The sequence below is a fragment of the Anser brachyrhynchus genome (genome assembly GCF_964034855.1).
Source record: "Anser brachyrhynchus genome assembly, chromosome: 15".
Classification (NCBI taxonomy): Eukaryota; Metazoa; Chordata; class Aves; order Anseriformes; family Anatidae; genus Anser; species Anser brachyrhynchus.
Window position 1 is genome coordinate 209181 of NC_137733.1, and position 21698 is coordinate 230878.

Here is a 21698-nt window from a genome sequence, read left to right on the forward strand (position 1 = left end):
CTGGGCCCGGGTCGGCCTGGCCCGGCGGGGAGCAGGCTGCCGTGGGCGCCTCGCTTCTGCCTCAGGCGGTGGGGCTCGGCCTGCACCGCCCGATGGTGCTCCGAGCTGGGGCGGGCGCTCGGTGGGTCGGGAGGGAGGCGGGTGTGTGCTCGTCGCTCTGGAGGGGAAGCTGCCTGCAGCAGCTGTACGGGCACGGACGGAAAGGAGTGGGGTGAGGCTCTGCAGGAGGGAGGGAGCAGCGTACCTGTGTGTGTTTTGGGTGCCATAAACATCTGCCTTTATTCTGCCCCTGGGGTTGGTGCTGTGTCCGAGTACAGAGAGGTGCTACTGGGGCTTCTGCGACTGCAGCGCAAAAACCTACAGGACTTAAAGTGAACAATTTGTTAAATTGGGAAGTAAATGTTATAAAATCATCTTTTTGTGCATATTTGACAAACAGCGCATAACTTCACTGTCAGCGTCTAAAAGATCGAGACTGACTGACTGTGCTGTGAGCCTGCTGTGTTCTAAAGTTCACCTTTATGGGAAGGTGATTACACCCCTTCTTCACGCCACTTCTTTTGCCTTGTGGTGGAAGAATGCCCAGGTTTTGAATTAATTGGTGTTTTAGAGCTCTCAAAGGCACAGCTGGCATTTCATGAAGTTATTTTCTTAACGTTTGACATGTTATCTAGTTCCTTCCTGAAGTTTTCTTTCCCATGTAATTAGTTGGGGCTAATTATGATTTGGTGGTATAACTTGTGTTTAAAACTTGACGTTATCAGTGCTGTCTGGTAATCACACTGTTTTTTAAGAAAATAAAAACACATGGAAGCTGAAAATCCATAGTATGTTACTGGAAGCACAGGGCAACTTTCACAACTTAAATATATTTGGAGAAAAGTAGAAGACTGGACTTGGTGAATTTTTAGGAGCAGTTACACAGTAACATGAAAATCATGTAAAAATATTTACCATTTTTAAGTTGTGGGATTCTGCTGAATTTTTTTTTTAAAAAGCTCTAAAGGTGGAGGTTAATACACAGATATTCAGCCAAATTTAATGTTTATATACATAAGTCATTGCTTGTCAGCCTAGAAATCAACATAGATAATTCACGATGATATTATGGATTAATGTGTTGTTGGATATGGAATATAGTTGGTAGTGTTTGCTTTTTAAAAAATAAAATGACATTTTGATTATTGAATAATTAATTATTGGAAGGAAAATGGGATACCTCTTAGTATTAGACCATTTCCTCCTGTAGTCCATTTTGGTATTCGTCTTTTAACCTCTTCCTCTGGCATGTATGTTTTTTTATGTGTTGTAACCTCTGTCATTGATACATATAGAAACCATAACATCAGCTTCAGCCTTTGGGCATGCAAACCTTTACAAGAAGTAAAACCCTATCTATAGGACTCATCTCTCAGAACAAGAACCACTCTGCGAGGTTGAGTTGTCTGGGATATTTTGATACCTATGGGATCAAAGCCAAAATTGGAAGAACTCATTAATGTTGTATGAAACGGCGTTTAATAAATGCCAACTCTAAAGGCAACTGTGATTTTTGAACTTTCCTAAATTTAGTACGCAGTAGGTTTCTGCTGGCATAATCATGTGTGTGTAAAGAATCAGAGTCATTCAGGTTGGAAAAGACCTCTAAGATCATCTATGTACAGACATATTCTAAAATGTACAAATAAATTAAGGATTGATGATTGAGGAAATACGTTTGTGTTGTCATAGCAAAAAGACAAACTTTGTGAACAGTTTCCTTTTTCTTCATAAAGGTTCCTTCATATTGGAATCTAGACGTAACTAAAATATATTTCTGTTAGTAAATGAAGTTCAAGTGATTAGATACAAAGAGCATTTAAACTTTCAAGTGTGGAGACATTCCAACTGTAAGGGATTATGCAAGTAGGACTTGAAGGAGCTAGAACTTGTCTTTTGTACTGCACTTGAGTTAAAAGGGGTGGGTAATGCACCTCTAGCACTGTTATTCTTGCCAGAGGTAACTAGAAAGACAAAATTAGTGTGTTAGTTTGGGCAGTAATGTGAAAGGTGCTAAAGAATGAGTCTAGAGCATATTGAAATCAGTTTACCTTCAGGGTTTTTAACCCAAGAAGATACTTCAACGTCAAAAGTGCAAAAGCTAAGAAAGAACAACTTGTATTAATGTATTAGTTTCCTAGCCAAAATACCATATGTAATTTTTAAAATAAAGAACCTTTGTGACGTTTTTTGTAACTTTTGTTTTTCTTATCTTTACTTTCCCATTGACCAGAAATGTGTTGAAACAGACACTATAAAAGGAGGATAAAAATACAAGGTAAGTGCTATATCTTAAACCTATTAAAACTTTTAAGTTGTGTTGGTTTTTTTTATTTAACGAAACTATGATGTAGCTGCTATTTTTTTAATGAGCAGTGTATCACTTTAAATTATGCTGGTTTTATACTACTGTCAGAAAGGGAAGGTTTTCGAAGAGATATGTTCTCATACAATCAGGAATTTGGGGATACATATTACCCATGATATATAAGCTAAACGCAAATCATTGTGATACTTCTGCTTAGTTGTTGGGTATGAGTGTTTTTTAATCATCTCTTAGAATTTTGCTTTAAATACTCTTATGCTGATTAAATCATATTTTCTCTTTTTTAAAGGACTGTCGTGCTTGCAAGCCTTTGCAGATTTTGTTAGACTTTTTCTAAATGTTAGTTTTGATATTGGTAACTGAAACTTTGGCCAATACTGCATTTTGTTTATTTTAACAATTATTTTACAGCGACTCAGGCTAGTACCAGCAGAACACGTTACAGTACAGCACTTCCACAGTACCACCAGACCGATGCATTTTGATTAATTACATCCAGTTATAGATGAGGAAACTTATTTCTCAAAGGGAGTAACTAAGAACGTTTAACGGCTGCTGCTAGAATTGTACTTCAGTAAGTGTTAGGGTAAGACTAGGGGCTCAAGTAGCTTCATAAAATAAGGACGTAAGTTATATCAACTTAAATATTTGCAGTTTTGAAACAGCATGCTTCTGATGTCCAGCTACTACAGAATTGGTGAAAACTCTGATCCTGTCCCCTCCCTCCCCACCTTTTTGTATGGGAAGAAGAAAGAGCTTTGTTTTGGGGAACTAGGAAGGGATGGTTTTATTTTCAGAATTACCAAGGCAGAGCACCAAGCTTAAAGCCTCCTTGATTACTTCCACTGAGGCCCTTCTAAGAAGTTACAGAGTGTTGGCTACACCTCTACTGAAAAAGCCAGACACTGCACACAAGTTTGATGGCTAAGAACTGCTCCAGAGACTGGAAGAAGAGCAAGAAGTACAAAACCTTCTGGATGCATGCAGAACGTACGATGTATCTGGAGCACTGATGTGTTCTAGCAAATCTGCTTACAAACTGAAACAGACCAGAATCTACCACCAGAGTATCCTGGCTAGGGAGTGTGATGTAGTAAAGATAAGCACATGTACAGTCAGACTTTAAAAAACAAAGACAATTTCCATTTTTAGTAAGAATTGTTAAGCATGGCTCTAAGAGTGTGGTGGTCAGCCTTCATGCAGACTTACCATATGTGTAAACGTACTGACTAATGGGGTAAGTTTGACTTTCCTGGTTTTTAAGTGTTATCAGATACTTCATCGACTCATATTTATTCCGTAGTCTTAAGATGCAGTGAACACTACCAATAATGCACTTAGATATGCTCAACATGTCATTTCTCTGTGCTACACCTAATCACTTGTGAAAGACTGTTGAAAAACTGTTCCTTTGAAGAGCACCAAAGAGGTGACTTGGATAGCTTCTAGATGGTTTTGAGTTGGGTTGTACTATCTGCTGCCTTGTCTATATATTGCCTTCTCTTGTAATTTTTATACAGGTCTTACACAAGTAGCTTTAATCACATTTCTGAGAAAATTATCTCAAACAACTAATTTCTTAATAATATTCACCAGGTTGAAGTTAGTAGAGAAAACCCCCAGCAGCCTCGTCAGGGAAAGGCAGACAGAGTTCAGCAGTTATTTACTGTGGTTGGCAGCAGCTGGCTGGACGGTCAAAATACATTTACTCTGGACTACCCATATAGCACAAGTGGGGCACAGCTGGGAACTGGAGTTACAGATAAATATTTAGAAGACAGAGAACATAAGCTTATAGGAAACTAAACTTTATAATTTCCACTGTACTTGGAACAGATTTGTCAGTGTTTGACTTTACAAAACATTAATACATCCATCTCAGAGTTCAAAAAAAGTCCTGACAATTATTTGGTATTGTATGAAGAGTAATGATGTTTTTTCCAGTAAGACTTTTATATACTGTACGGGTATATGACAGTGACAAGAGAATCGATCAAGTAGTTGTTAGGGATGGATGAGATCGGAGTCTAAACTTTTGGAGGAAACAGGAGAAGAAATCATTCAATTGCATGTACCTGGAAGAAAATTGTGGAAGATTGAACTGTTAACAAATCACTGTTTTTCAAAGACTAATTGTATTTGGTGATAAGCATTCACCTCTAAAATCAGTAAGAAATGAGGAAACAGACTAATTAAAAATAGTATTTCAGTTGCTGTTGTATCAGTATTGTGTCAAATCACTTTTAAACTCTTAACTGTTGTATTAAAAAAGGCAAATGTAGCATGAGAAATGAATAAATGATGTTCTTAGTAAACAGGAAGGTGCCAAAATGAAAATGTAATCATAGTCCACTTCAATATTCTATAACTGCACTGCTGGATTTGTTAACTTACTGTCTCTTTCTAATCACAGTATAGTAATTTGCAGTTTATCTGCATACTAAAGGTAAATATGAAAAGTCCTCTCAATTTTGTAGTTGTGCCAAATCTTGTTCTGTGTTGATTAATAATCATTCATTATAGATGTATTATTCATCTCTCATGATAACCAAAAATACAGACTTAGGTGGTACGTAGGAACAGCCAGTACACCATTCTGCTGACAATGGTGGGAATTGTGCTCATGTGTAGTTGAAGGGGTGAACTTAATGCTGAGCTGCTTTAACCCCCTGAGGCAAGACTCATGTAAGTTTCCAGTATTTGTTGCCTATCCAGCATGAGGAAAGGGGGGTGAGGATGACAACGACTTTCTCTGTCAAAGTAAATACAATACTTTGTAGGTTTATGTTGCTGCTGAAAAAGAGTGGCCCAACTGTTGCTTTATCTGTGATCTTTTGGTCTCTTTTCTATGCAGTGAGAGCCACATAGTGGGTCAGATGAAGTAGCTGATCTGATGGAAAATTAAATCCTGTTTCTAAAAAAAAAAAAAAAAGAAATAAAAAAAATACATTTTTTTTTGCAATTCTAGTCCTCAAAATTGGCAGTGGTATGTGAGTGCCAGTACCAGAAGCAAAACAGAGGGCAGAGCCAGAAAGAGTATTGGTGAAATTGGGGGGAAAAAACATCTCAACTGAAGTCAGTTCAAATACTTATAAATCAGCACCCTGCAACTGTAGTGTTAGGCAAAAAAAATTAGCAACTGGAAACAGTTAAAGATGGAGGAACTTGTTTTAATCTGAAGATTAGGCGTGGTTTTGGGATGCATTCAGGCTACTTGTAGAAGAGAAGGTTGGTTGGCTTACATTTGGCAAACCACTTCATGTTCTGGTTTAGTGTATCTGCAGCCTTTGATTCTTACAGTGAATCTACCTGCTACTTTTCTAGCAGCATGCCTAAAAAGATCAAACACTGAAATTAAGCCTATTTGCACATCACAACCATGAACGTTTCATGTTTGCATCTTTAAATGAAATTATTCTCTGCTGCACTAAGCACAGTGAACCCGTCTTCCTGGCATCAATTTGTAAACAGTATTCATCATCTGAAGTTCGAGAGCCTAAATTCCATAATAATTCACTTTGGAACAAAGCTTTTTCAAACTTTTCTTCTGTGGTAAAGATTGACAACTGCTGTAAAACTACTCTTTAGTGTTGTTGAGGCTCTGTCTAAGCTACTACCACAAAAATCTTCCACATCCTGAATCTCCAAAGCAAATTCACATTACAGAATTTATTAAACAGTGTTCAGATTACTTTTATTAAATCCAGATGTTAATATAACAGTTATGCACTTGTGCAATAAGCTGAATCTCTGTGATCGTTGACTCAGTATTTTAAGATTTCATATTTGGGTACTTGGCTAAAGTCATTATTTAAATGTTTGAAAACTGGCTTAAACCTGGGCAAGATGCCAAAAGCAACAAAATGAGAGAGAAGTCATAGTTGAGCTCCTTTTTGATCTTCACACTGAATGTAACACAAATGAACCAAACATTTAAAAAATAATAAATAAAAAAAGACAACACCCCTGTTTTTCTTCCTTTATTAAACTGTGAATTTATAAGGTAATCAGCCCTAGATTATAGCCCTGAAAAGTGTGGACAATGGCATTTTCATTTCCAGATTTTGTTTCTAATGTTAGAAGTCTACTAGAAGGCTAGGAAACATTTGCTGAAAATTTGATTTAAAAATTCTGGAGACATTAACATTAGTTTGTCAGACATTCCTTATTTTAAATGAAGGAGAGGTAGCTCATAAAAATTCAGAAGCAAAGAAACTTGTGAAAATAGAGTTCAAGTTGGTGTATGCCACTAAAGTCCACTTAATACCTGTAAGTGGCTGTTGTTTCTCAGTATTTCCTATGCAAAAAAAAGAAAAAAAAAAAAAAAGCCAGCTACTGACATTCTGTCTAATTACATTTCTGGCACAATCCTTTATTTTGTTCCCCTTTTTTAAAAAATGAGAATGTATTCTTTGTTAAAGTAATCCTGAAAAGCTTTAAGCATTCATTTATGATGCTACATGCATTACACAAAGTTGAATGTACGCTTCAAGCTTTTCAGGATTTAGGACCAGACGCTAGTGAAGCTTTAGGAAAATAATAGCTGTGCCTTAGCATAAGCAAAGAAATCGCTGTATAAATATCATTGTGGTGGATGTATTTGTTCTTGCATCACAGTATCATAGATGCAGTAAGTTTTATGTACAGATGATCAATTTTACACCGAATATTCATCAATCTAAGCAGTGAATTATGGTCTGAGTAAGTGTTTATACTTAAATGTTATCTATAAGGAGGTGTTACGTCACCAGTAATCTCGTTTTGTGTTTTAAAATGCTATCTGCATAAGTGGTATGCGTTACAAGTATTTTTGTATGTAGCGAATTAGCCATCATTCTCAGCAGGTTTGATTTTTTTTTTTTTATACGTAAGTAACTTTGTACATGTGGAAGCAAAGGGATGTGTTTGTATTTTATTTATTTGGTGCTTATGCAGTGGAAAAGGGACTTGGAATGTGTGCATTTTGAAAATGGAGCTTGCTAAATATGCTAAAATGACAGAAATTAATGGGATCTTTACATTGATTACAGTTGAACTGTACTATTTGTGTATTATTTAAGGAGTTTTTGAATGGACTAATAAATCTCTGTGGCTATTTTGGAGCATTTGGTTATTCATTATGATATCGTGTTACTTGGTAGGAGATAGTTTTATAGCATATTTTTAGGGCTGCTTCTTTAAAAAATATCGTCACAAAAACACATTGGTGGGAAATACAACTCAAAACAGGTAACCAAAAGGAATTCCTTAATGATTCTCCGCTTTTTTTCATTATGTAAGTTGTACTCTTTGTATAGCTATCCTCTACATAAATATATTCAGTGTAAGATTTTTGTTAAAGATTTATATGCCACGTGAATTAGAAAATATAATTTTAGAAGTCTTTTTGAACCAGCTCTTGACACCATTGAGTAGTGAAGTCTGATTTTGTATTATTTCAAATCTGTACCATAATTTTCTTCAATGGCAATATGCTTGTTCACACACTGTCACTCTTAGTTATCCTTGCGCTTACTTCAGCTCTTGTTTTATAGCTTTGTGTCCAACAACAGAAGGAAATGTGTTCACACCTATTAAGACAGTTCTGAAGACAGACAAATTCAGATGCTCGTTGACTTAATACTCCTGTGCAACAGCACCATTGAATGCAAAATTGACAATAATGTCTTTGCATGTTAGTTCTCTGTTTTAAAGTTTATCTTCACTTTAAGTGTTTTTGTTTGTTTGTTTAGTAAAATAGTGGGTTTTAATGCTTGTATTCTAGGGTAGTAGTTGAATTTGTAGTGATGAATGTATTCTTGAGAATCCTGCAGTAAGATATAAATACCAACTGCAAGTGGTGAAAGTGACAGCAATACTTGCTATCATGGAATACTGAGGAATAGGACTAAAAGCAAAATTGATCAGGTAATGGGTTATTTGTTTGAGACTTGCTGTTATTTCTTTAAACAATTCCAATGTTTCTGGAGTTCGGCTATGGTTTAGGTAAATAATGAATATAATCACAACATCAGACAATTATGTGAATTTATAGGAATAATGGAAAACCTCGTTTTCTGGTTAACGTATGACACTACAATTTCATCTGGGGTTTCTGTACAGCAGAAAAAAATAAATATCCTGTTTGAGGGTGCTAGTCACCTTGTTTCTAGTAAATATTTGATTAAAGAGAAGTTGCTGCTTACACAGTCTTTCTTATTTCTGAATTTGTATGGGTTATTTATATTAATGCTCCTTTGTGTCAATGTCAGTATAGCAGTACCCATTCTTTCACTTGGTGCGAGATTAAGGTTTTAGCAAATGCTATCAGTTTGTGCAAAATGTAAACCAGCCTTATGGCTACAGGATTTATAAATCTTCCAAGGTGAAACAAGCTTCAAATAATTCACTCTACATCTGTAGACAGTTTAAACCAACTTTCTCTGCTTCTATGAATAACAGCGTGTAATGGCTGATTTCTCGCGGAGTCAGATCAGCATGGTGAGGCAAACTGTTCTGGCTGCGGTAGATCCGAGTTGAGTGGTTAATGACTCCCTCCTTCCTCTGCCAGATGTTCCACCCTTCCTCTGTTCTGCCAGCTTAACCACTTGACTGCTCTCTTACCAGGTCCTGTAAAATGAGCCTAATCTTATAAAAGCATTGCATAAAACTGGAAAATACAGAAAGGTCGACTCTGGGAAGGGTTGAAATGCAGATGGTAGCAACCTACTTAGTGCATCTTTTTCTGCCCTGAGGAAGCTTTGAGCAGAAGTAAACATAGACAATAAGGAGAGAAACTAGAAATCTGAAATGGAGGATGGAAAAGACACTGTACAATACATACCATTCTCTTTCCTTTTTTTCAGACTAAAACAGATCAACTAACTGAAAGGAGACTTCTGAGCCTAGGCACAGTTCTAAATTGACAGTTTCTTAAATATTTGGGGGCAGTAGCGGGGCCAGAAGATAATCCAAAAGATGGAGTTCTGTAGCAGTACGTGGATGTAGTCAAGAGAGTTGGTTTCCAGATAATCTCTCTCTCTCTGAGGCACGTGCTCATGAGAAGAAAAGATATAGCCAGGAAACACACAGAGCACTTTTGATGGGTAAAGTGGAATCTGAGATAGGTGTGATATGAGAATTGATTTAGTGATACATGGAGGATAGAAGAAATAGCAAATACGGGAAGAGGAATTGAGAAGGAAAGCAGTTACTGAATTGATCAAGAGAAGCGAAGAACAGTGATCTGTTGCCAGAAAAAAGTAATGAAATAAAGCCACAAGAAAAAAAATGGGGCTTAGAGATTATATGGTCTAGAGATTATATCTTAACAGTCAATGCTTGATGAGTGTCTTGTTTTGATCAGATCATCAGTAGTTTCCCAACAGAGTCTCGAACAAAACTTTGTAGTATTTTTGCAAAAACAGTTTTAATGGGGTTCAAAACCATGTGTCTTTCAGGAAGGAGTGGCACTGGATACATTTTTCAGCCTTTTTGACTGCTATATTCATGATTAAATACTTTGTTTCAGAGTTAGTAAATTGCACTAGCCAAAGTGTTTTGGAACATACCCTGATAAATTACATTTGATGACCGTTAGATGATGGAAATGTCTTACATATCAGAAGGAATATTACAGCAAGTACATTTCTTGTTGTGCTGTTGGAAGACCAACAATGTCTATTGCATGAATAAAATTTAAATTACTGTGTAGGAGAGAAATTATGGCTTGAACTATTTTTCAGACTTAAGAGTTTGTAAATTGTCTGTTACCCTAGTTTTGATGTGTTCTCAATGTTCAGTAAGAGCTTTTTCTGCATCATGCAGAAGGATACTAGGAAAATATATTAAAAACATTTTTTTTGGTCTGTGTTTTAAGGGTTTTTCTGTTGACCCAGCAGTTTAGACAGGGTCATAATAACCAGAGATAGGATGGTGCATGTCATCTGACAAGGGGGTAATTTGGTCATCCAGCATAACTGCGGATGAACTTGGTGCTTCTAAGAAAAATGACCTGTGTTTAGTCATCAGACCTACTTAGTCAATAACTATAGTTTAAATTATTTAAACCTTTGAAGTAGATGTTCTAGTAGTAGCAGGTGTTCGTTAGGGAGTGACCTTTAGTAAGATGTTGAAGTTTGGTAATAATAAGGCAATGTTGCACTTTTTATATTAGTATAACAGAATTCATTAACAGTGTTTTCCTTTTTTATTTTAGAAATGCTCTGTTCTTTATTGGGGGGCAGTTTACAGACGGTCTGTCTTTCAAACTCATATGAGTGTTAAGTTGATTCTTTGTGTTATCACTTTAACTGGTAAGTTTATAAATATTATTTTCCTTTAAGATGATTTTTGGAAGTAATCAGTCTTAATTGGCTGAGTGAAATAATTTGTTGCAGTCAGGCTTTCTCAGTCTTCAGACTACACCTGTAAAATTTTTTATCTTCAAATCAAGAGGCCTTCTTTCTGTGTTTATTAACTTGCTGTTGAGTGGTTTTGAAGTATTTCTGAAGGCCAGTATGTTCTTCTCTGTATCAGCTTATTCTTGAAATCGGCCATTTCTGCATAAATGGAGAACCTTTTCTGTTTAATTTAAAATGGAGGGGCATGAGAATGATAATTGTTTTACAAGGGGAAGATTGAAGGCTTTACAGGGGGAATTGTTTTACAAAGGGAAGGCTTTTCTCATTTGAAGTTCTAATCAGAGAAAATCCCAAGAAATAGAGAATTTAGATGTGTTACAGCTGCTAAGTCTAACAATTTGTGCAGAAATCTATAGTAAACAGTTTTATAGTTACCATCTTTTATTTATTTATTTTAATCAAACAGCTTTGTAACGAATGAAATATAGGAACACACAATAGTTTAACAGATAAGACTTCTTTTAAAGTGGCCTTAGGCAACATAAACTCTCCTGACCCAAAGTTTCTACCCTGTTAGTCTTTAGCTAATTTCAGTATGGAAATGGAATTCCAGTTCATTTTAGTCTTGGAGATCGTGAGAAATTGCTTCTTAAAGCAGTGAGGGCATGGACTGTGGATTATAGCATTAAACTGTTTAGAACATCAGAGTTTTCAGGCACCATACTAATAACATACTTTTTGTGGTTATTTTAGAGTATGGGTGTTGATCTGGGGATTAAGCTTGATCTACTCATAATTGTTGTTCAGTACTCGTAAAGAAACAATGTGATACGATTTCCCTTCCTGTGGTCTTCCCTTGGTAGCAGGGAGTATTGTGGGTCTTCTTAGATGCATTGTAGATTTGAGAAGTAAAAAGGTTGGATTTGTAAAAAGTATTGTTTTATTTTTAAAGCCAAAATATCCTGTTTCTGATATATCTTCATGCTTAATTTCCAGTGTTTAGGAAGTTGGAGTTTTATTTTTTTGTTTATTTTTACCTGAAAGCCTCTGATTATATATATAGATTTAGCGTTCTCTTGGTATACTTCATGACTGTATCTATGAAAAAAAGGACTTCAGGTCTTGGGAGGATGCTGTGAGGTGTAAATCTATTACAGATGATATAATTGCGTCCACATTCTGACTTTTGTCTCTGCTGCATAAAAAATGAGGTCACTTCATATGATGTGGGATGTGAGCAGTAGAACCACTGTTAAACTGTTCACTGTTTTGGTTCACTGTTACCAAATTTAATATGACACTTTGTACTGTTTGCTTCTAGGTAAGGTGTAATAATTGTTCTTTGGCTCTGCTGTATTAGTAGGTAAAACTTCGAGAAAACAGAAGTTGAAGACTGGGGAGGAAAGAGGTTGTCCTCCTAAAGCCATGGTCTAAATAACAGCTGATAAATAAGTGATGAAACCACTGTGCTGTTTACCTTTTAAGTGTGTTCTAAAGTTTGTAGTAGACTTGGTAAGCCCTGATTAATACTTTTAAGCCAAACAGTCATATTTGTCCAGTTCCAGTAACAGTTTTGGCTAACTGGAGTAGGAAATGCGAGAAGTATATTGACTATTGATCTCATTCTGACTCTAGAATAATGATAAATACATTGGAGAATAATTCACGTTTAGTAGAAGGGTAGGCAGTAGAATGAAGTGGGATTGGGACTGCCAAAACTTTGTGTCACTGCTTCAGGTTAGCTGAGAAAGATGGGCATTTATATCCACACAGCATTCGTGTGATGAATACATGTATATAATGTATGTAGCTGTGAGTTATCCCAGGGTAACAAACCCTGGGAGTCTTCAAAATCTTCCAGTTGTAGATCATCGAATGATTTGGTCTGATCAGGACAGCAGCACTATAAACATTCTCTAAAAACTTACAGTTTAATTATCTTTGCTTGTACTTTTGTTGCTACTTAAAATGTTACATTGTCCAATGTAAACTAAGTTGTTAAAAAGAAGAGCTGGTCCCTTGAACTTTTAAGTCAGACATTAATCTTTTGGTACTAGGCCTCTATTTTATTTCTAGTTAAAAGAAACAGAATGGAGGAGATTAAATACTTCTAATAACTTTCAAAGTAAACCCAGTTGTTTGGGACAATTAAAGACATAGAATGCTCTGCCATGCTTTTTACAGGGAGGTTATATGATCATAAATGAGAGGAGGCCAGAAAAGACAATCCTTATTTTAGAAGAACTCTAAGCACTTAGCATAAATCATATGAAGAAAGCATGGTAAACAGCTGCTACTTAGGTTTTACAGAATGTTGATTTTTTCACACGTTAATCTGTCACCTTCTACGTTTTTCTTTTGTCCGCTAGTGGGTTAAATTGGACAAGTTTTAGAAATTAAGAATAACAAGTTGACTAGTTTCCATGGGAGCTAATTCAAGTTATTGTTTGCATTGTTAATATCTGAAAATAGTTGTGTTGGTACAAGTTAACAGGCAACAATAGGTTTGTGAAAGAGATTTTCTGTGCTGTCTTGAGGTTATGAATAGGGACTGCTTAACAGCATCATCTGGCTATGTGCATTGAGTTGCAGTTCAGACATACTCGCTCTGATATTTGCAAAATCTCTTATATTGAAGTTGCTAACAAGCCCTAATTATGCAACGTGATTTTGAATTCATGTCAAATTAGTATTTAGTTAATTGTTGAATGTAATAATAATTGAAGTTCTGTCCTGTATAAGTTTATTGTATTTTTAAAGGTTAAATATTAGTCTTTTGGTATTGAAATACAGTATTTTGCTAATCCCTGTAACAGTGTGTAGAAATAAAAAGAAGCAAAGTATATCTTTTTCAAGAAATTTCATTTTACAGAAATCATTCTGTGACATTCAGTCATGCTCGTGAAGGAAGGTAGAGAGTAGCATGTTTAACGGGAAACAGTCCTGCAGTTCCTTCCTCTTTGACTTGAATCGTAATGCTTTCCTTGCTTTGTTCAATTCAAGGGCTTGGTTTACAGGCACTAAAGTAAACAGAATAGCACCTGCAGCTTAGTCATAAATGGGAACGTCTTGAAGTAGCTAAGCAAACAAATGAAATCATGGAGTTGTTTAACCTTTTCTGAAATGCCTTGGAAGTTCTACCAACACTTGTTTTTAAAATTGAGCAATGTTTTGGCTATCAAAGGACTCTGTGAACATGTTAAAGAGTTTGATCCAATTTATTGATAAGTGTTACTTTCTGAACTGTCAGAATTCTTCTTTGAAAAAGCGCTCTCTCTCTCTCTTAAATAAATGCACACTTTTAGGACAGGACATGACACTAAAATATCTAGCAATCATATGATGTGTTCGTATAAATATTTGACCCTTACTCTGGACTTGAGCTATCAAGTGCTTTTATAATACCAAAATGGACATTTGTGTTTTGATTTTTATAGGTTGTCAACTTCAATTACATAAATACATTCTGCTAGCTACACTATTTATGTTTCCTAGCCACAGAAAATCATGGGACACATTATCTTATAAAGTCCTTCCATAGAGTTCTGCCGTAGTCCAGAGGAACTGAACTTGCTTTCTGGCAGGTAAATTGGAGTTGATCTTGCAGTTACATTTTCTTACTCTATATAGAATTTGTGTAGTTTTCTAAGTTGAGTATAAATTTACTTGCTACTTGCGTTAACACAGACATTTTAAATTTTGGTACAGTACTAAAGCAAATGCAAAGAAAATGGTGATCAACATTGATGTCAGACTGACAAATAGGAATGTCACATCTGGATTTCACTGACCATTTACAAAGGGCATATTTCCATCCCCTGTACTATGTATGTGTGTGCATCTGTGTGTCATATCTAAACAAGATACTGTTTCATGTTTTACCTGTCTATTTTAAGGTATTTTTATGAAGCTGTTTATTTTTGTAGAACTAGTGAAGGTGTGCTATAACAGCCTTACATGTATTTTAAAAGTTGATTCAGCTGAATGACTTAGCCAACAATGCCCATATTGAGACAATACTAACAATATCCACAAAAATGATAAGATGAAATTATGTCTGTTCATAAGATGATCAAAATTAATAAACAAATAAAATGTTGAAGACTGTATCTGGATGTCCTTTCCTAATGACAAGCCTTTAAAGTGTTGTTGCCGTAATTCTTGCTGGTACTGAATGCTTAGGTAGCAGCTGTTAGGAAGGATGGATTTACTAGTTGTAAATGAAATAACAAATCTTCATATCCTGATCTGGAGTGTTCAACATGAGTTAAACCGTCATGAACTTACTGGATTTCTGCTACAAATAGTACTGTACTAGAAGTTAAGCATAATGTAGCTTCTAGTTAAAAAGGACTGCGTCAGCAGAAGTTATGTTAAAAGATGTTCTGGGTTATCAGAATGGGTTAATAGATGCTAGCATCGATGCTTAATTTTAAATAGCTTGCACAACTGCATAGGTGACCATATCTCCCTTTCACATGATAGACTAGCAAAGCAGTTCATACCCTTCCTTCAAGAAAGTTGTTAACCGTACATTATCTTTGAGAGGCAGCTAATCCTAGACTCAGCTTTTTTGTTTGGTCTGTCAGACCATCTATTCATGGATTTTGGTGCACACTGCATTATTTTTGTAACTGTTTCTTAAAGGAAGTTGGTAGATTTGAAAAGTTCTATAGTCAGTAAGCAATTCAAACATTAATCCCATCTTGAGGGATTGGTTTGGTTTCAGTGACTTGTATGCTACGCATATTGAACCCTGTCTTGTTTTACTTAAAATATTTGTTAGAAGTTTAAAATCTTGGGAAAATTTTATTAATTACCATTTTAAAGTTCACTAATGGTAAACACAGAACTTTTTTTGTAATGTACCTAATTACTTTAAAAATTTCAAAAGAGACCTTGAAGTATTTAAATGCTAAGCTTCACAACATTGCCATGAACTACATCCTTTCCGCTGAAGGTTTATGGGAGACCTAGAAGTTTTTACCAAATTATATTCAAATAGATGAGTTTTGAGGGGTCAATAATGTGAAAAATCATCTGTATTGCTCTACATGACAACTGGGTAAGCTACCAGCTTTGGGGTTTAGCGGAGCTGTGAGAGGCTGCCATCACAGAATCAAGCTCTCTACCTGATAATTAATTTACACTTAGAGCAGGCCACATCTCCCATTATGTACCAGGTGCCTTTGTTTGGTCTGGAGATGGTTCAGGGAGGAATGCTTCCCTGTGTTCTATTGACTCATTCCCTGCCTCTGTCCAGATACAAGTAATTTTCAGTTCTTTACATAGTTAGCTACTGTAGCACATTGCTTTTCAGACTTTAATTGGTCATAATGCTTAAGATTTCAAGATTTCCATAAAGAGAAACTCAGTTTAGCATTATCTTTGTAATATGCAAAAGTGGTGAATTTTCTGGAGGTCTTGTAGTGTCTGTTCAGTTGTATTAATATAGGTAGAGTAGACAGTTATAAAAAATTAATCTCAATAATTTCCCATCCACTATGGAATTATGTGAAACGAGGGACATAAATCTTAACAGATAACAAAATGAGCATTGTTCTTGCAACAGAGGCAAACTCAATTTGAAACAATGTTTTCTCTAATCAGTAAAAGTCTGAATGTCAAAAATTAATTAGATGAATCAGTTGATTTACTGATAATGGTTATTAATAACAATTACTTTCCATGTCTATGTTCATTTTGTACTCAGTCATGTGTGTTCAGCTTTGCTGGTTCGAAAAGCTATTTCAGTAAGTGGATTTGAAACCTACAAGGAGAAGGGGGGGGGCAACTTTTCTGTAACAGTTTATTCTTATAGTGCTACATGCAAAAGGGTTGGTTGTTTTTTGTTGTTTTTTTTTTTTGTTGTTGGTTGGTTGGTTGGTTTACATCCTCACTATTTTTAAAACACCAATATATTAAAATTTGTATAAAAGACACAGGCTAGTGATTTCGCAGAATAGGTCTGAGTGTCTTTTAAATACTTTATAAGTATTTCCAAAGGTTTTTTTATTATTGTTTATCTTTTGATTTTGTAAGTCTTCAGAATTTGGGGAAAAAATCTGTATACACATGCAGAAAAAGGTATTCAGAATAACTATAAAGGGAGGCCTAATAGCTTTTCATGTAGGAATTTAATATCTCAGAAGCATAATAGGATGCAAGCGCAGCTGAAATAAAATTGTACATAGAGGTGCTAATATCTTCTAATTAGAACACATCATAGAACGTTTTAGAGGTCACCGTGAAATCATTATGTAGTAGCCTGAAGAGCAGCACCGTGTAAATGCATTATTTGTTTTGGTAGCAGACACCTGGATCTTGTATTTCTTCAGAATCACAGAATTGTAGTGGTTGGAAAGGACTGCGAGAGATCATTGGGTCCAACCCCCCTGCCAAAGCAGGTTCCCTTGAGCAAATTGCACAGGTAAACTGACTTGAGACGGACTTCAGCAGCCCAGCCCTACTTCTTTCTTAATTTTCTTTTCTTAAGGGGTGCCTTGCTGATAAAGTAGCATGCCAAGAGGAGTCATTTTTTTTAAAAAACGTTGCATCTTTTCCTCTCCTTGAAGTGGGTAGTTAATCCCCAGCTCTTCTTTCTGGGAAATCACTCAGCTCACTGAACCCTATGGCAGATGTTAGCTACAAATATTCCTCTGTATTTTGAATATTTATGTCCAAGTGCTGTCTGTATTGATTCTGTGGAAGAAGGGAGGTACTGAGAGCCTTCCAAGAGTCCGACCACTGGGACTCAGCTAGTTTGAAGATTAGAGAGGAAATTTATTGTAGGCATATCTACACACTTGATAGGGCCAGCTGCATTGTGATAGCATAGTTCTTGCCCTTATGAGAGTGGAAAGAGGAATTGCCAAATTAGTCTCATATTGTGACTGAGCATATTGTCACAGATACAAAATGATAATGCTCGCTGGGCAAATTGAAATTATATTTGAAACTGTAGCTGTCCTCTAAATGCTTATTACCACCCTAGAGTTAGAGACCATTGTCCCCAGTATGCAGATTTTTGATTCTTCCAAGGCACAGACAAGGAGGTCAAAGAGCTTAATGGAAATGACTTTTGTTGGCAGTTGTTACAGTAACCTGCTGGATATGGTGCTTGAGCTCTTAAGAGTCTTTTTTAGTGTTTCCTGAAACACTGAAAAACAAACAAAAAACCACACCCATTTGCAATTCTAGTATTTTTCCCACTGAAGATTCTGGTGTATTACAAACTGATAGCTGCATCATTTAAATTTTCTTAAGTTTTATAAATGGAGAAACTGGAAGTGACCTAAGTTCCTTGCAGGTGTAAATGAGTGAAACTGTTAAAAACCAGCCATTTGACTTGGCCAGTTAAAATGCACTGTGATTCTTGAGCTGTTTTTTACAGCCAATTTTGTATAACACAAGCTGGCTTAAGTACCTAATACCATCCAGATTTCACAGGTTATGCTGAATAAAATACCAGCTCTGGTGTCCCAAGTGGCAGAGAAGTATGCATTTTCCCCCTTCTGAAGGTTTTTCTAAGGAAATATACTTTGTCTTTTGAAGATAAAATGTTTAAAAGAAGCGTTTGTCTTCAGCAGTTAAGAAAGATAGCAACCACCTACAATCTGTGGGAACGCTTACATAAGACGGGTACACTGTACAGCGGCTCCTTGCCAGCACTGGCACATTGCTTCTGCATGCCTGTCAGATAAATGGGAACTGAAGCCTTGCTTCCAGGGTTGGTGCATATTCTATTTTGATAACCTATTCTGAATGTTAAGTAGGAGAATAATTTTGTTCTAGTTTTCACTTTACTACTCTTACCCATTTTGCCTAATTCTGTGTAAAAATCCCCCAAACCTGAAAGCCTTTGGGACAGTTGGTAGAGCGGAGTAGTTTTATTTTAATTGCTACAAACAAAAGAGTATTACATTTTTCAAAACTTTGTAAATAGAAATGTTTTTCATACCGAACAGAATGATGGTTCATACAACTTAATCAACTTTCAGATGCCTTAATTTGAAGGGAGTGGAAACCCTGGAAGTAACAACTGACTGCTGTCTGTCAGATTGGCTTTGTAGGAAATGGTGCTTTCTCAGGTTGTGCAGAGTCGAATATTGAGACTTCCATTAACAGTCTGGATATTTCAAAGAAAGAAAGTATTTTTTCATGTACTTTTTTTTTTTTTTACTGTTGCATTTTACTGTTGCATTTGAGCTTTAAGTTATTAATACACTTTTGTGTCTAGGCCTGCCTAAAGTCAATGGTTACATAGATGATGGTTACCATCTGTAAATGCAGATGGCAAATATGAAATACTTCTTCAAGACTGAGGAGGATTCAAATAAATGAGAAAGGGGAGGCAAATGTATTTTCTTTCACTGTAACGGTATTACAATTGTATTGTGGTATGGTACATTAAATTGTAAATCTGATAAGAGTTTTTCACATCTGCACATGATGTCTGGATAAAGTATTCATTGGTCAGGGCTTAATTTTAATCAAGGTAAACTAATGTTTTCTCCTCCTGTTTTCGTGTTTCAGTTGCTGATCGCCAAGCAGTTGTATTAGAAGTGTTAGAAGCATTATAATGTAGTTTGGCTTTTGCTCTAGTGTTAGAAGACCACTTGGGAATATACCTGGACTTCTAACAGCCAAAAAGTGAAAGGTCTTACAGCACCCTTACAGCAAAAGTTGAAGGAGGACCTTCTGCATGTAACAGTGCGTTGTGACCTCACCCAGCTCTGTCGGTCAGTGCAGACAGCAGCTTGAGGAAACAATAGGAATAGCTTCCTACATCTGCTGTGGTACTTCAGGTGGCATTTGCTATTGCACACTACAGCATCTTTTGGTTTTGCTTCATAGAGTCCTGTTGCTGTGAAATTCTGTACTGTTAAAGGATGGTATATCAATAAATAGTTGATGTTTAGGCTTAGTGTTTATTTAATTATTTTTTAAATTTACTTTTAGTGGTTAAAATGGTGCACATTTTTTACTAAGGTTTTTCCAAAGTTTTTAAGACAAGGAACCTGCAATATCTGAGGCTTTGCTTAACTTTCAAATTAAGGTTAGAGTTCTGAATTGGAGAACTTTGTTTTTAGAGGCTTCCTAGTAACCTAACCGAGTTTGGATATTGTATGAAACCATAGCAATAACTCAGATTTGAGATGCACAAACAGCAGTATCATCCTGTGTTACAGCAAAACAGCAAGACACAGCAGTCATAGGTAGCAGCAGCAGAAGTTCTTTTCAAAGAGGGGGATGCAGAGGGAGAATTCTCGGTGAGGTTTCCTGAAGGTGGTGGAATTTCATTTTCAGAACTTACCAAGACGAGATACTGAGCAGCTGGTAGCCCTACTCTGGGGCAAGGGCTCATTAGGTGACAAAAGGGCCATTCTCACCTGATTCAGTCAGATTCGAGCTGCTTTTTGTGTAAGAAGTCACTTTGAGTTACAATGCAGTGCAATGAGGGATATCATTTGACGTGGGTTGTAATTCTGGCCTGCCTTGTGCTCAGTTGAATCAGGATAACTGAGCCACGTTTATACAAAATCCTGGAAATAAAATTAACGAATGGACATTTAAGCTAATTTATCTGCATGTTGTGGAAGTGATAAAAGTTATATTGGCTTAACTTAAAGCAAGATATTTAGTTATCTGACATAGGGAATAGAGTCAAAAGCTAACATGCAGCATATAACAGATGTTAAACCTTTCATACAAGGTGTTTTATTAATTTTCATGTGGATTTAAATTAATGAATACAGCTGATGTGGTTTGATCTCTTTGAAAAGTGACTCCAATGTGTAACTCATAGCCAATACACCATGGATAAAATGCCATGATTACAAGCAGATAAGCAGCTAAATTTTCACTTAAATTCTGCTCTGAAGAAACTTGCTTGGTTAATAATGTACTTAATTTGTATGTGTGAGTGGGAGTTTGAGGAGAGTGTAATGTCAGTAAATCAAATGAGAGCTGGGTAAATTATTCTTCTAAAAGCTAAGAACAAAGAAAAAAATCTTGCATAACAGTAAGTTAATGTGTCTTCATTTAATGTGAAAGCACCAATTGGTAACTATGGAAAATAATGAAAAATATGTACTTAACCATCATAATTGTTCTACTGAAGTACATATCAAGCAGTACTAGTTATATTGCTTACTTTCAAATTGGTGCTTTCAGCAACAAGATTTTTACCCCCTTCTGTAGTGTAGACCATTATTTTTGTCATCTTTAATTTTTTTTAAACGTCACTTGATATATTCTGGTTGTGGTCATTGAAACATGGATTGTATGTTAATGGCCTTTAAATGTACACCCCAACACATAAGGTATTTATATTGTGCAGACCTAAAGTTTGAAGTTTAAGGCTGAGTATTGGCAGCAGTGGTGTTTCTGAAGAAAAAAAAATTATAACTAAACAATTTAACAATAGTGAGACATTTCTTTGGCTTTATGTATCCTCATGAATTTTCCTTATTGTGTATTGCTTATGTTTCCAAGAATCCATGGATGAACTTTTTTGAAGTCCATAGTGATTTTAATGAAGTTTTAATGATTTGATAGAGTTCTGTGAGCTATGAAAAGCCTGTACTAGTAATCCGTGCTTCTGTATTTTCTCACTGCCAACTAAGTACTACATGAATGATAGAAAGGAAATAAATAATAAATTAGGACTTATATTCCAGTCTGTAGGTTATTTTACAATGAGTGGCTAGTATGAAGTACAATTAATTTTAAAATTTTCATGGCAACAACCCTTCCTTGTTAGAGCGATTAAAGATTAACAAATCCTTATGTGGCTCTTTGGTGGTATCAAGTCCTGAATTAATATCAAAGTTGATTATTAAACCTAAGGAAAATTGTGGAGTGTTTCAGAAAATTAAAAGTTGTCTGTATGTTATGTGTTAATTCAGCATTCCCTAATAAAATCTACAGAAAAAAAAAAGAAATTTCACTGACAAACTGTCTGTCAACGTGCTAGAAGGTAGTGCATG

General features: G+C 35.8%; 2 protein-coding genes across 4 annotated transcripts in view; both read left to right on the forward strand.

Moving 5' to 3' along the window:
* The window catches only part of LOC308178385 (DNA repair endonuclease XPF-like), a 52807-nt gene extending 31154 nt beyond the window's left edge, over window positions 1-21653 (forward strand). The window contains exons 12-13 of the mRNA XM_080556943.1: window positions 2273-2317; window positions 2777-21653. The gene's annotated coding sequence lies outside the window, so the exon portion shown is untranslated. The remainder of the gene's footprint in view (window positions 1-2272; window positions 2318-2776) is intronic.
* Window positions 1-21698, forward strand: part of MRTFB (myocardin related transcription factor B) — an 88427-nt gene that overhangs the window by 161 nt on the left and 66568 nt on the right. For 2 of the 3 annotated variants that reach the window (XM_080556929.1, XM_080556932.1), the window contains exon 2: window positions 2273-2317. The gene's annotated coding sequence lies outside the window, so the exon portion shown is untranslated. Of the gene's footprint in view, window positions 1-6; window positions 212-2272; window positions 2318-21698 lie in introns of those variants that run through there. The other variant, XM_080556930.1, reaches the window with a different exon arrangement.